The sequence below is a fragment of the Alligator sinensis genome, unplaced genomic scaffold, assembly GCF_000455745.1.
Source record: "Alligator sinensis unplaced genomic scaffold, ASM45574v1 scaffold466_1, whole genome shotgun sequence".
Lineage (NCBI taxonomy): Eukaryota > Metazoa > Chordata > Crocodylia > Alligatoridae > Alligator > Alligator sinensis.
The window spans coordinates 326312-339230 of record NW_005842406.1 but is presented as its reverse complement, the minus strand read 5'-3'; the positions used below and the strand labels follow the sequence as shown (position 1 = coordinate 339230).

The 12919-nt window shown below is 45.6% G+C and overlaps 1 protein-coding gene across 15 annotated transcripts in view; it reads left to right on the top strand.

Moving 5' to 3' along the window:
• PROM1 (prominin 1) overlaps positions 1-12919 on the top strand; it is a 121375-nt gene that overhangs the window by 496 nt on the left and 107960 nt on the right. For 12 of the 15 annotated variants that reach the window (XM_006029950.2, XM_006029946.2, XM_025211447.1 and 9 more), the window contains exon 1: positions 9730-9852. The exons of 1 other annotated variant lie outside the window; for it this stretch is intronic. The gene's annotated coding sequence lies outside the window, so the exon portion shown is untranslated. Of the gene's footprint in view, positions 1-318; positions 695-9729; positions 9853-11766; positions 11788-12919 lie in introns of those variants that run through there. 2 more of the 15 variants (XM_025211442.1, XM_025211444.1) reach the window with 2 other exon arrangements.

The following is a 12919-nucleotide window of genomic DNA, read 5'->3' as shown; positions in this document are numbered from 1 at the left end:
GTAGGTGCTCGCGGGGAGGGGCCCCGCAGCCCCGGTACAAACTGGGACCCTGCAGGAAACGGGGCGCGGGGCTGCGGTGCAAGGCGGTAGTTTACAGGGGCCGGGGGACAGGAAGCATTGGTCTGCCCGGGGGATGCGACCCTCGGCTGGAAAGCAGCGGTTTGCGTGGGGAGGGGAAAGGGACCTAGGCGGCAGCAGCAGCAGTGCGGCTCCGCGGGAGAGGACCCGCGGGACGGGTGCAGGTGCCCTGGGGCGCAGGGGGCGCCCAGTAGAGGGCACTGGGGAGGGGGAGGTGTGTGCGGGGGGAGCAGCAGCCCCCCAAGAAGGGGTGTCGGGGGTATCGGGCCTGCAGGGCGGAGAAGAGGGTGAAGGGCCCTCCCCCCTCTGGGAAAAGTGGTGGAGGGACCACAGCAGCTGTTCTAGTCTGAAGGAAACACTTCTTTGCCCCCATTTCTGTTGATTTTGCTGGGGCAGCTGTGCTGTGACTATACGGGGTCGTTAGCTCTTGCAGCAGGGGGAGAGGAGTGGAGACCGGTTTGTATGCAAGGGCTGGAGACGAGTGGAGCACTAGTGTAAGGGGGAAATATCTGAGAGGTCCTCAGGCATGAACTTGGACACAGTTAGAGGAACCTATCTATGCTTACGAGCGGGGGCCAGATTCTGCTAAGAGTCGCCCCGGTGCTGCATATCTCAGGTCAGTCAGTGGAGGATGTTGTGAGGTACACGGGGGGATATATTGAATAAGGTGCTGTTTTAGAAATGTTTTTAGCAGGCTCAAGATGCTAGTGCGAGCAGGAAAACCCAGCAATTGGATCTGCAGTCAGATCATGAGTCCGTAACCGTAACTTTTAACAGAGACCCAGCAATGTCCACGTTTTGGCTTCTATAGACATTGCAAGAATTGTCTGTGTCCAGAAGTGACAGTGGGGAGCTGAGTTAGTTGAGAAGATGCCAACCATACCCCGTTGACAGCTAAGTGTAGTTCATGTCAAATCATATAAGTGCTTAAACCCTGGTCTGAGAAGGGGAGGGCTCAGCTATCAAATGCGTATTTTATGATGAGGAAGGGAGCTGCTGTAGCGAATATGAGCTCTCGCCCTTGTCCACCGTGTACAGGAAAGCAAGTGAAAAAATCAGTTGTTACTCCACAGTGAAACAAACCATACTGTGTAATTCATAGTAAAGAGCATTGTGGGCTGGTGGGGGCGGGAAGCCCCCCATTTAGATGTTGGTGGGAAGAGGAGGAGGGGAGGGACATGTCATATCTGGGAGGTGTTGCATTTTTAGCTGACACTGGAAATGTGGGTGCCTGTGTTAGCTACCACACCCCACCAGTTCGTAGTTGTTATATCTCCTGTTCATGGGATGCCTTTATAGAGTTTAATGCTGTTGTAATCTCTTATGTATTGCTGTACAGTACTCTCCTAGGTTGTGGTTTACAAACAGTATCTGTGCAGCTGAGATGTGATATTTTTTTTTTCTTTGATTCACTTAGTAATCTAGACATTGGGACACTGGCTAATATTTAAACCTGCTTCCAATTTGCTTACTTGGAAAGCAAATCTCCCACCCATGGACTTAAGTTTTTTTGCAAAGACTTTAAAATGATCACCTTTTATGAGGGATTTTTTGTAGCATTCAGTGTGCAATGCCTCCTTTTTTTTTTTTTTTAACTCCTTACATTTTGAACAGTTTCTGTAAAAGCCTTCCTGTATTCTGAATATCTAGCTGCTTTGCCTTGAGCCTGTCGTAAGTTTTATCTCATTTCGAACTTGCAACCAGGATGTTAGATGCAAATGGAGACTACCCGGTATTGTCTTTGTTTATGGCATCGCTGCCAGCCTGTGTTCAGCAGTCCCTGATGTTCAGTAGGTTCGTTTGCTCCATACTCTTCCTATGGCAACAGGTTGCAGTCATTCATAGGGCCTGCAAAAGGTTTTGTAACAGAAAACTGAACTTGTAAATTACCAGTGATCAGCTTGGCTTACTGTTTTATGTACTTTGAACGTAGAGATTGATATTTTTATGTAGATTTAAGAGCTGTAGTACAATAGTAACTGTCAGTTTTTGGCTGCACCCACATAATTCACCTGCACCTTTGGTGTGGGTTGTCACTGGAATGCTAGACATGCACTTCTGTGAAGTGAGCACAGCTAAGTCCTTCATTCATGCCCTACATGAGCAGCTACCCCTTCTTCTGCCTTCCCAGAGGGCTCCCACAGCTTGCTCCAGCAATTTAGCCTCTGGTTGAGTGAATCTTGGTGAATTACAGTCGCATCACTGGATTACAATATTATATTTGCATGGTTTACAGTGTTTACTAGACGTACAATCCTGAGGTTAAACCAGAGAACTGGGAATCTGGAAACTGTAGTATACTTAGCTGTGGCAGGGAAGGTTCTTTGGGTAGATGTGATATCTTTTATTAGACCAACTGAATAGTTGGAAAAAAGTTCTTTGCAAGCTTATTTTAGCTGTGCCACTAAGATTTGGTGTAATCTTGGAAGCTACTTAACTATTTAGTCCCATGTTTTGTAATAAGGGGGTGCTTACTTTGCTATGTAGCATGGGCTTCTGAGGCTTAATTATTGTTTCTAAAATGGTTTGAGAATATTGTATGAAATATGTGAAATATGCTATATAATGGAAATGGTGTTGCAGCATTTATGGTAAAAGGATTTTGCTGATACAGGGAGTGGTAGCATACAAAGAGTGGTGGAATAGAGAGAGAGAGAGAAGAGGCAGGCAGGCAAGTGCAGAATAAATACCAAAAATCTAATAGCTAATACTCTTGCAAACTAAATTATTTCATTCAGTTGCTTACCTTGTCATATGGGAACTGTTTTTTTAATGAAAACTAGAATACTGAAATGAATTTCTTGTATCTTATGAATTGAAAATCCTTTTAAAATTGTAAAACCCTCCTTTTTGTGAACATGAGGAAGGGTGTAATGGCAATGCCTATAGCTCAACCAGGGAGTAGTGGCAGATCCTTTAAAGGGTGCAATGAGGTGTGAGGTGATTGGCAGATAAGCAGCAGCTCAGGCTTGCCTCTTCCTGGATGATCCCCCCACTCTGCCCAGCCTCTTTTCAAGGAGATAAGCATTGTAATAGGTAGATTCGTTTTTGGAATTGGATGCCACTCAATTCACAAAAGTTATGGAGGGGTGCCTCCAGTCCCAAAAGGTTGAGAACTACTGGTATAGTTCATGAGTTGCAAAAGGAGTACATAACATTTATTTTGCTTTTAATAACATGAGGTTCTCATGTATTATGAAGAAATTGCGGAGATATGTAGGGACCATTCTGTCCTAAGGTTTGTGGCTCTTACAGTTTTGCCTTGAGGTTTGGTAATAATGTTATGAGTTAAAAACTGTTGGGATAGTCTCCTCTTTCAAGTTCTATCTATCTACAGCAGCATCATTAACTAACAGTGAACTCTGAACAAAGTTTCTTTTGTCTGTGAAGAAGAGGATAAGTGCCAGGACCTCTTTCATATTCCAGATTCTCTGGGTAGGGAAGCTGTCATTTAGTGAATTGAATTCCCAATCCTATGCATAGAGGCATTTCAGGTCATGAGACTGGTAATGTTTCTGCAGGTTTCTATTTCTTATTGATACAGCACCCAAATATGCTAGGGCTTTGTAAGATTTAGAAAATATGCGTTTCTGGTCCTAAGAAACTTCCAGTACATAAGTTTAGATGTAATATTACCAATTAAACTAACAGTCAAAGGGCAGAGAGAGAGAGAGATCCCAGTCACAATTCTGGCAGAACTCCTTTGTTTTTAAAAGTCCAGGGAAGCCCAAGATATATTATGGCATCTGAAGATTTCATTGGCACCTGTAGGGTTGAATGATACCTATGTTCATGCCTTTGTGGTAGGATGTGTTAACATTTCTGCCTAAGGCTGGAAAATGCATTGGGCTAGCATGGATAAGGTATAACCGCTGCTGTGGCTATTAGACCACAAGGGAGTGATGTGTCTAGTATTTTAATTTACTTATTTATATGCTGCCCTTCCCAGAAGAGGTTCAGGGCAGCTTATGTATAAGTACCCCTGAAACCCAGTTTGAGCAAAGTGATACCCATTTCTAGCTGGGTCAGCTGTGGACTGCCTTCTGCAAGTATCTGAATAAAGGCTGGAACTCAGACATCTCAAGCTGTAACAAGCTGCCTTAATCGCTCTTCTGTTGCCATAATGTGAGGTGGGCACCTTCATAATTTCAACAGGATCCTTCTGTGAGGCCTGCTAACCTTCCAGCATCTTTGGCTTATGGCTTAGTGATTCTACCAGTCACATTAGTAATGGTTACTTCCCTCCAGTGAGGAGGACAGCAAGGTAGTGATTTACTTGCCTAGCTAGCTGGGTAGTTTTTTGTTTTTTTTACTGAAGTATTTATATAGAGATACGGGTTGTATTTCTCTTAACGTTAATCATGCTTGACTTAAACTCAAAAATCAAGGCAACCAACAGTACATACCCTCTACTCTTCCACCCAGTGACATGTATCTTACCAGTAGTACAATCCCTATACATCACAGAGAATGCATTACCATTCTTCATAGATTTCATAGACATTAGGGCTGGAAGGGACCGCAGAAGATCAAGTCCAGCCCCCTGCCCCATGGGCAGGAAGTCAGCTAGGGTCAAAGGATCCCAGCAAGATAAGCCTCCAAACGTTTCTTAAAAGAATCCAGAGTAGGTGCCTGCACCACTTCTGGAGGGACTCTATTCCAGGCTTTGAGGGCTCGGACAGTAAAGAAGTTTTTCCTTATGTCCAGCCTAAAATGGTCTTGGAGGACTTTGTGACTGTTTGACCTTGTCATCCCTTGGGGCGCTCTGGTGAACAGATGTTCCCCCAGATCCTGATGCACACCCCTTATATACTTATAGGCTACCACCAGGTTACTTCTGATCCTGCACTTTTCCAGGGTGAAGAGTCCCATGGCTCTCAGCTTCTCAGAAGGCCTATTCTCTTGCCCTCTGGTTATGCACATGGCTCTCCTCTGGACTCTCTCAAGCTTCTCCACATCCCTCTTGAGTTGTGGAGCCCAGAATTGGATGCAGTACTCCAGCTGTGGTCTCACCAAGGCCAAATACAGTGGGAGGATGACATCCTGAGATTTGCTTGAGAAGCATCTATGGATGCAAGCCAGGGTTTTGTTCGTTTTACCAGCTGCAACCTCGCATTGGTGGCTCATGTTCATCTTGTGGTCAATCATGACCCCCAAGTCCCTTTTGGCCATGGTGCTAGCAAGCATATCACTAGTGAGCCTATAAGCGTGATGCGGGTTTTTTTTCCTGAAGTGGAATATCTTGCATTTTTCTGTATTGAATGTCATCAGGTGTTTATCCGCCCGCTTTCTAAGCCTATCAAGGTCAGCCTGGATCACCAGCCTATCCTTGGGTGTGGATGCTGTACCCCAAAGTTTGGTGTCTTCAGTGAATTTGGCCAGTCTGCTTCTGACACGAGTGTCCACATCGTTAATAAAGACGTTAAGGAGTACGGGTCCAAGGATAGAGCTTTCTGGGACACCACTGGTCACGGAGCGCCATGATTATTCACTTCCGTCGACTACCACTCTCTGGGTCCAACCTTGGAGTCAATTCCCCAGCCATTGGACTGTGAGCTAATGAGGCTGCAGTTGGCCAATTTTTTCATGAGGAGATCATGGGACACCAGATCAAAGGCTTTTGTAAAGTCTAGATATATGACGTCAATCTTCTCCCTTGTCACCTTGATATGTCACCTGGTCATAGAAGGAAATGAGATTGGTTAAGCAAGACTTACTCACAGCAAACCTGCGCTGGCTGTCCCTCAAGATGCTGCCATCATCCAGCTTGTCAAGAATGGACTCTTTGATCATTATTTCCAAAATCTTCGCAGGGATTGAGGTCAAGCTGATTGGTCTGTAGTTCCCTGAATCTACTTTCCTCCCTTTCTTGAAGATGGGCATCACATAGGCTTTCTTTCAATCTTCAGGTACTTTACCTGAGTGCCACAAGTTCTCAAATATCCTTGCCAGTGGCTGGGCTATGATACCTGCCAGCTCCTTAAGTACTCTGGGGTGCAGTCTGTCAGGACCAGCTGACTTGAAGGTGTCCAGTCTCTCAACCGACATTGGGTATAAATTCAACCTCACTCACTGTCCCACATCATGCTAGGCAGGGCAGTCCTTTTGGGCTGGTGAAAAACTGATGCAAAGTACCCATTAAGCAGGTTGTCTTTTTCCTGGGTGTTGGACCCATGCTAAACCAAATGGGACAACTGACAACCAGCATTGCCCTTGCTTTTCTTCCAACTCCCCATATATCTGAAAAAGGACTTTTTATTGTCCTTGATATGTGTAGCCAGTTGGAGTTTGGTTGCAGCCTTGGCTTTCCTGGTTCACTCCCTACAGGTACGGACCAGTGCAGAATACTCCTCCTTAGTGATGATTCCAGTCTTCCATCCTTATAAGCCTCTCTTTTTAGACATAGGAGGTACACAAATTCCCTGTTGAGCCAAGGGGATTGCTGTGCTCTTTTGCTGCATTTCCTCTGAGATAGGATGGACATCCCTTGTGCTTTCAGGATCGCTCCCTTAAAGAGCAACCACTCATCTTGGACTCCCCTTCCTGTTGAGTCATGGCCCTTTAAGGCCTTGACAACAAGCCTCCTGAGATTATCAGTCAGTTTTCCTAAAGCCAAGGACATCTGCATTGCTGACTGACTAGCCAGTTTTGCAGTGGACAGTAAAAGTGATCAGCTCTTGGTCACTGTCTCCCGCTTTCCTTCAATTCTTAGGTTGCTGACTAGATCATCCCCATTAGCCAGTACCAGGTCCAGCAGTGCTTTACCTCTTGTCGGTCAATAGACTTCTTGAGTCGGGTAGAGCTAGTCCACACATGTGAGGAAGCTTTGTGACTGTTCGGATTTGGCCGAGTGCTCTTTCCATGAGATGTCTGGGTAGTTGAAGTCTCCCATGACAACCATGCACTGAGAGCGTGTAGCCTCAGCCAGTTCCCTGGCAAATTCCTGGTCAAGCTTTTGTTCCTGATTAGGAGGTCTATAGTAGACTCCTACCATCGTGTCCCCTGTGCTACGTTCCCCACATATTTTAACCCAGAGGGTTTCCAGTCATTCTCCATGGGTGCCAATGTCAGCTTGCAGGGATGTGTAGCTTTCCTTGACATAGAGAGCTACACCTCTACCCCTTTTCTCTGCACAATCTCTTCTGTACAGGGTATACCTGTGGCCCAGTCCCACCAGGTCTTCATATTCTCTCCCAACTGATATGCTAACCTTCCACCCTGCCGTTCCCCAAATTCCACATTCCTTATCACAGTGGTTCCCAACTTCTTTTATACTGCGGACTAGCACGGGAGTGTGACAGGTGCGTAGAGCCAGTTGCCTCCCTCCCGGGGTGCCCCACCGCCCAGCATTAATCCTGCATGTGACTGCCAGTGGTGGAAGCTGCTCACCTGGGTGGACTGATGGGGGTCTGAGTGGGGGGGGCTCGTGCCACAACCCAGTAGCCAACCTATTGTGGCCCAGTACCAGGCCATGGCCCGGTGGTTGGGAACCTCTGCCTTATCACCACAAACATTGCACAATTCTTTGCTAATATTTGGGGAATAAAGCCTCAGTCCTGCATACACTGAAATCAGTTGGAACCTTTCAACTTACTTCCTTTGTGTCCATTGTGTTCAAAATTTGGTGCAGAGATAATTTTTAAAATATAAAACAAAAGATGAATTTTTGCATTAAGTGCAAAACAGAACCCAACTCTAATTGTGATATTGCCATTATTCTATAATTAAGTGCTTCCTAAGCAACTTGGAATGTTTATTGTGTGATGCATACAGGAATAAGGCAATATATAAAGGAATGAGAAGAAAATCTTGGAAAGCTGAAGCAAAAAAAGACTCAGCAAGTTGTTGGACCTATATACGTTTGAGTTTATAGTATAGGTGCCTTGCAAAAATCAGTCTTTGCTTTGAAAACACTGCTGTTGTGTTTATTTGTATTGAGTATATGTGCTCAGGATGCTTGGGAAGGTAACTTTTTTAAGGTAAGGCATAGATGATTGTTGCAAAAGGATCATTAGTGCTGTTTTTATGGGCTTTTTTCTAGCCATGAAGATCAGTTGTATCTTAGTAACCTAGATGAACTGTTAAATAGAAGTAGTTTTTTGTTCTTGGCTCTATTTTTGGTGTTTTTTTGTCCACTGGCTTTTGCTTGCTTTTTTAAATAAGAATGCTTGTTGCCCTTTGGAGCAAGGATGCTGGTGCACCATACAGGTCTATTAGGCAGGGTTTTTATGAAGTGAAAACATGTGGAAGAAGTCACCAAATGTTTGTATTACTTGTATTTGTATTAGTTAGTGTATCACTATTGGTTTTGGTGATTTGCTTGCCTAGCTGGACAATCAGGTGCACAAGTCATTCTCCTGGTGGCCTTTCAAAATCTTGCCAGAACTTCACGGTTGAACTGGTCTGGATAGATATTTCTGCTGTCATTAGAGGAAAGTCACTGTGTCCGTCTGGAGAAATTTGTTGTTGGAACAGGAAAGAAGTAAATTGAATGTGTTCCTCATGGCCTCTCCTGGGTCAAGTATAAGCACATTGTGTGACCACAGAGATAGTGTGGGGAAAAAATGTTTGCCATATATGCAGAATCTGTAAGGTGTTAGCGATGTCTTTCTTTTGTATCTCAAAAGACAAGAGGGGGAGGAGGTGGCAGTAGAATCCTAGGAAGTAGGTTGGTCAGTCCCTCTGTGAAGGTCATTGAGATGGTCAAGGTGTGGAAGCCAGCAAGAGTCCCATGTCTGGATTGGCATTCTTGATTTGGTTCTTGTATGTCTACTCTTGAGAGGTTTAGTTCTTTAACTAAGGGCATCATCCTCTCAGATAAAAGAGGAACAGGGGTGTCCTTCTGCCTCCTTCTCTCTTTATTTTTAGACTTGGCTTGTACTTGGCTAGTAGTAGACATTACAGGCCGCCTGAGTCGGTACCTATACGAGGGAGATCTACCGAGGCTTCAGGAACCAAAGATGAAGTCAGATGTTATGTATGAAATTGGACTATACATACAGCATTGACTATTCGTGTTTATAGAATTGTTCAGCTACAATCAAGTGAAACTGATATAGACTTATGTAGTCACCACTTTCATGCAGGTTTCTTATATAAAATGTGGAAAGTGTAAATGTAAACATGACCAAAGTCTTACTAATTTTATACTGCTTTGGCAACCTACAGGAGAAACATGTTAGTTCATTTGCACAAGTTCATAAAGACAGCACTATATTGGTTCTCACTTGAAAAGTCTTAACATTAGTAGACAAGGTTCTTTGGGTAAATGTGCTATCTTTTATGAGACCAACTAAATAGTTGAAAAATTGTTCTTTACAAGCTTTCAGGCACATACAGCCCCCTTCTTCAGGCCTAGGGAGAGTCTGCTGGTGTTTGTATTCTCTCTTGGGTGGAATAGATGCTTAAGCCAATATGTAAAATGCAGGTCTGAAAATGCAAATTCATGGCAGGGAAGATTAGAGGGGATGGGAGTTAATGGGTGTAAGATAGGTAGTTGGAGCAGGGAACACAAAAGATGGGAAGGTTTGACTGGTGATAAAATGTAGATGGTAAAATGTAGAGAGGTTACCTGGGATTACTGGATGGCAGGCAGGTTATAATATGCCATAAATCCAATGTCTATATTTAGTCCATGATTTTTTGTATCCAGTAGATTTATGAAGTGAAGTTTGTAGGCTCATCTATGAAAGGTGTTTTATAAAGTCCCTTGGAGGATTAGAACTGAGAGACTGGAAAGAGAGTAGATGTCTTGTGAGAGATCTGCACCCACAGGTAATTGGGCATTTTTGTCTTTGATAGATTTTCAGCATGCATTCATTCTGGTAACGTTAGTAGAAATTCGTTGGCAAGGCTCTTACCCTTTATCAGGGAAAATTTCCCACTTACGAGTGAGAAATAGATTTTAAGTCCACGATGGCATCTAGAAAAGAAATTGGCGGAGCAGATTAATGAATCTAGAACAGTGGTTCTCAACCTCCAGCTCTGGGGCCAGATCCAGCCCACGGCAGCATGTTATTTGGCCTGTAGGACTCCCCATGGGTTCAGAAATTTGGTGATGGAGGAGCATTGGCACAGCTACAAATGTATGGGGAGCCCTGGACTGTGCGTGCTGGATCTGGCACCCAATCCCAGTATGTACAGCTGGATGGGGGTGGCACTGAGGCCCAGGGCCCAATCCTGCTGTGAGGAGCTGGGCAGGGGTGGCAGAACGGGTTGGTTCTAGACCCCCCAGGATCTGATCCGGCCCTCAGACAGGCCCTGTACTATTCATCTGGCCCATGGGGCCAAAAGATTCAGCACAGCTGGTCTAAGCATTTCACTTCAGTGGAGTTATTTGATTTCCTCTTGGTTATAAAATGAAAGAGATGTATAACCTGCGTTAGATCAGGGGTGTCAAACTCATTTGGGGCCCTGTAACGGGGCCTTCTCGGGGCCTGTCTACCAATGGCCCCGCCCACCTGTTTCTGGGCCATCTGCCCATGTTCTCACCTGCCATACCTTGATGCTGTTTAATTAATAGTTGTTAATTAAGTGGGAGGCTGCCCATTTCCTTGCCCCGATGCCAGGGGGTGCTATCTGTGGCTCCACACCTCCCTTACACCACAGCCCATGCTTCACAGATAGCATCCAGCTGTTATTCAACTGGCCCTACACTGGGCCCCAGAATCCTCCTGTCAGGACCCCTCCAAGATCCCTCCATTCAGGTGGCCTACCCCGTCTTCATTCAGGCTATCTAGCTCCGGAAACTTTTCCCCTCTCGGGTGTGGTCCCCCCAGGACCTTTGGCCATACAGGCTCTGGCCTCACCTCCAAGGCCAGTCAGAAACCCCAGGCCCTCCTAGCTCTGGGTATCCTTCGTGGTGGGCCCCTGGCCCTTTTGACCATCCTGGTCCTGGCCCCAGCAGTGACCAGTTGAGGGTATTCTCTCGATCAGTCTGAGTCTCTAGCCCCACTCTATCTCTGGGGTCTGCCTTCTGGCCCTATTAGCAGGTAACCCACCCGGTTGTGGGGGCTAGGGGTTAAGGCGCCCTGACCTGCCTTTCACCAGGATGGTAACTGGCCTGGCATTTCCTGGGGGCTCCCGCACCACTGAGAGCCCCACCAGGCCACCCAGTCCCAGCAGGGTGCAGTTTTAGGTCATGCCCAGGACCAGGAGCCTCCTGACCATCCCTTACAGCTCCTCCCTTACCTCCAGGATGTTCCAAGAAGCCTCACGACCAGGCAATATTGTTGCCTGTCCTGCCAGCAGCCAAATGCCCTGCTTATATAGGCAGGCCAGAATCTAAGATGGCTGCCGCAATCAGGCACCTGCTAGCTGCTTGGCTCTGATCTTAATGTGGCAGGCACGAACAGTGTCCTGCCACAGGCCCCAAGCTGGATCCAGTCCAAGGGGCTCCTCATGAGCCAGGTGTGCGTCATGGTATGGGGCCAGTTGCTGTGGGCACAGTGCTGGTGGTGGTGAGGGACATGAGTCTTCTGGCAGTAGGAGGGGTCTAGAAGCAGCACTGGGACTAGGGAAAGTATCTGGAGGTCACAGCGGTGAGCCAAGTTCATTTCCAGTATCCATGGACAGCAGAGCCAAAAAGCCTTGAATTCCACTGAAGGTCATGCTGCTGAACTTCTGGTGGCCCACCAGTAGCCAAGCAGCACAGATAGAGATGCTCCATGAGCTATATGGTTGACACCCTGCATTAGATTATTTTCTATGGTAAAGAAAGGGGCATATGTAACAATACACACGAGGGATATTTTTACATGAAATAAATTGTAGGTTTGATGTACTAATCTATATTTCTTTAATTTAGTTAGATCTATTATTTATATATTTTAAAAAGCCATATATGTTGTTTGTTCTGTATTTTATGCATGTGAGGAAGACATCAGACTTGGTATCAGTGATAAGAAATATGGGGTAATTGCTTTCCCATGGCTATATCTAGGGGTCTGTCTAATCTGAGGAGACGGGCAAGTTATTTCATAGGAAGGTCACAGGGCCGGTTACCATTTTATGGGCTTATTGTGGTGGGCCACCCCCATGACTCTATCTGTGGGGGCCCACTGGCCTTGCCCCTTGCTGCTGACTGGTTAAGAGGGCTGTCCATCATGCAGTCCTGCCCCTCACCACTGATTGGTGGAGAGGGGCAGGGCCATACGATAGGCAGCCCTCTCAGCCAATGAGCGGTGGGAGCAGCAGCCATCTTGCCTACTCCCATTTGCGTTGGCAGTCCCTTCCCCACCCAGCAGGCTGAATGGCTGAGCTACAGTGGCCTTGAGGACTGCTGGCTCCCACCGGGGAGCCAGCATTTTATTTTTATTGAGTTGTTTTTTCTCAAACTTCATGACATCACTCGATTTCATTTTTTCCGCCAAATCTGGGAAATCGTGATTTAAGTAGGTCCCTAGCTATATCAGACTGACACTATGAAATTAATGGAAGCTTAAATCTTTCTGTGAGGGGGAATCCATGCCCCCAGTTATTAAAAAAGAGCCCCAAAGATAAATACATAGCTGCTAATCCATGTGAAAATAAGTTTGGCAACACTGAGGTTATGGAAACTTGGGGTATAGAAGCTATAACATCTTTTAAGTTGATACAAACTTCAGTTCAAAAGACTGGTTAAATGCATTTAGGGTTGTACATTGAGGCTGTAATTAAATGCACTGCCTGAGTCTATTGTGCGACTAAAGACAACAAATCTTGCTTTGTTACAGCTATAATTGCAGTAAATATTTATTCCTTTAATTCCATTTGCTCCTTACACTACAGTCCCAATTTTGTATTTTCTGTTTATTTGTGAAGACTCTAAGAACTAGATTGTCACTAATTAGTGTTTTACTTT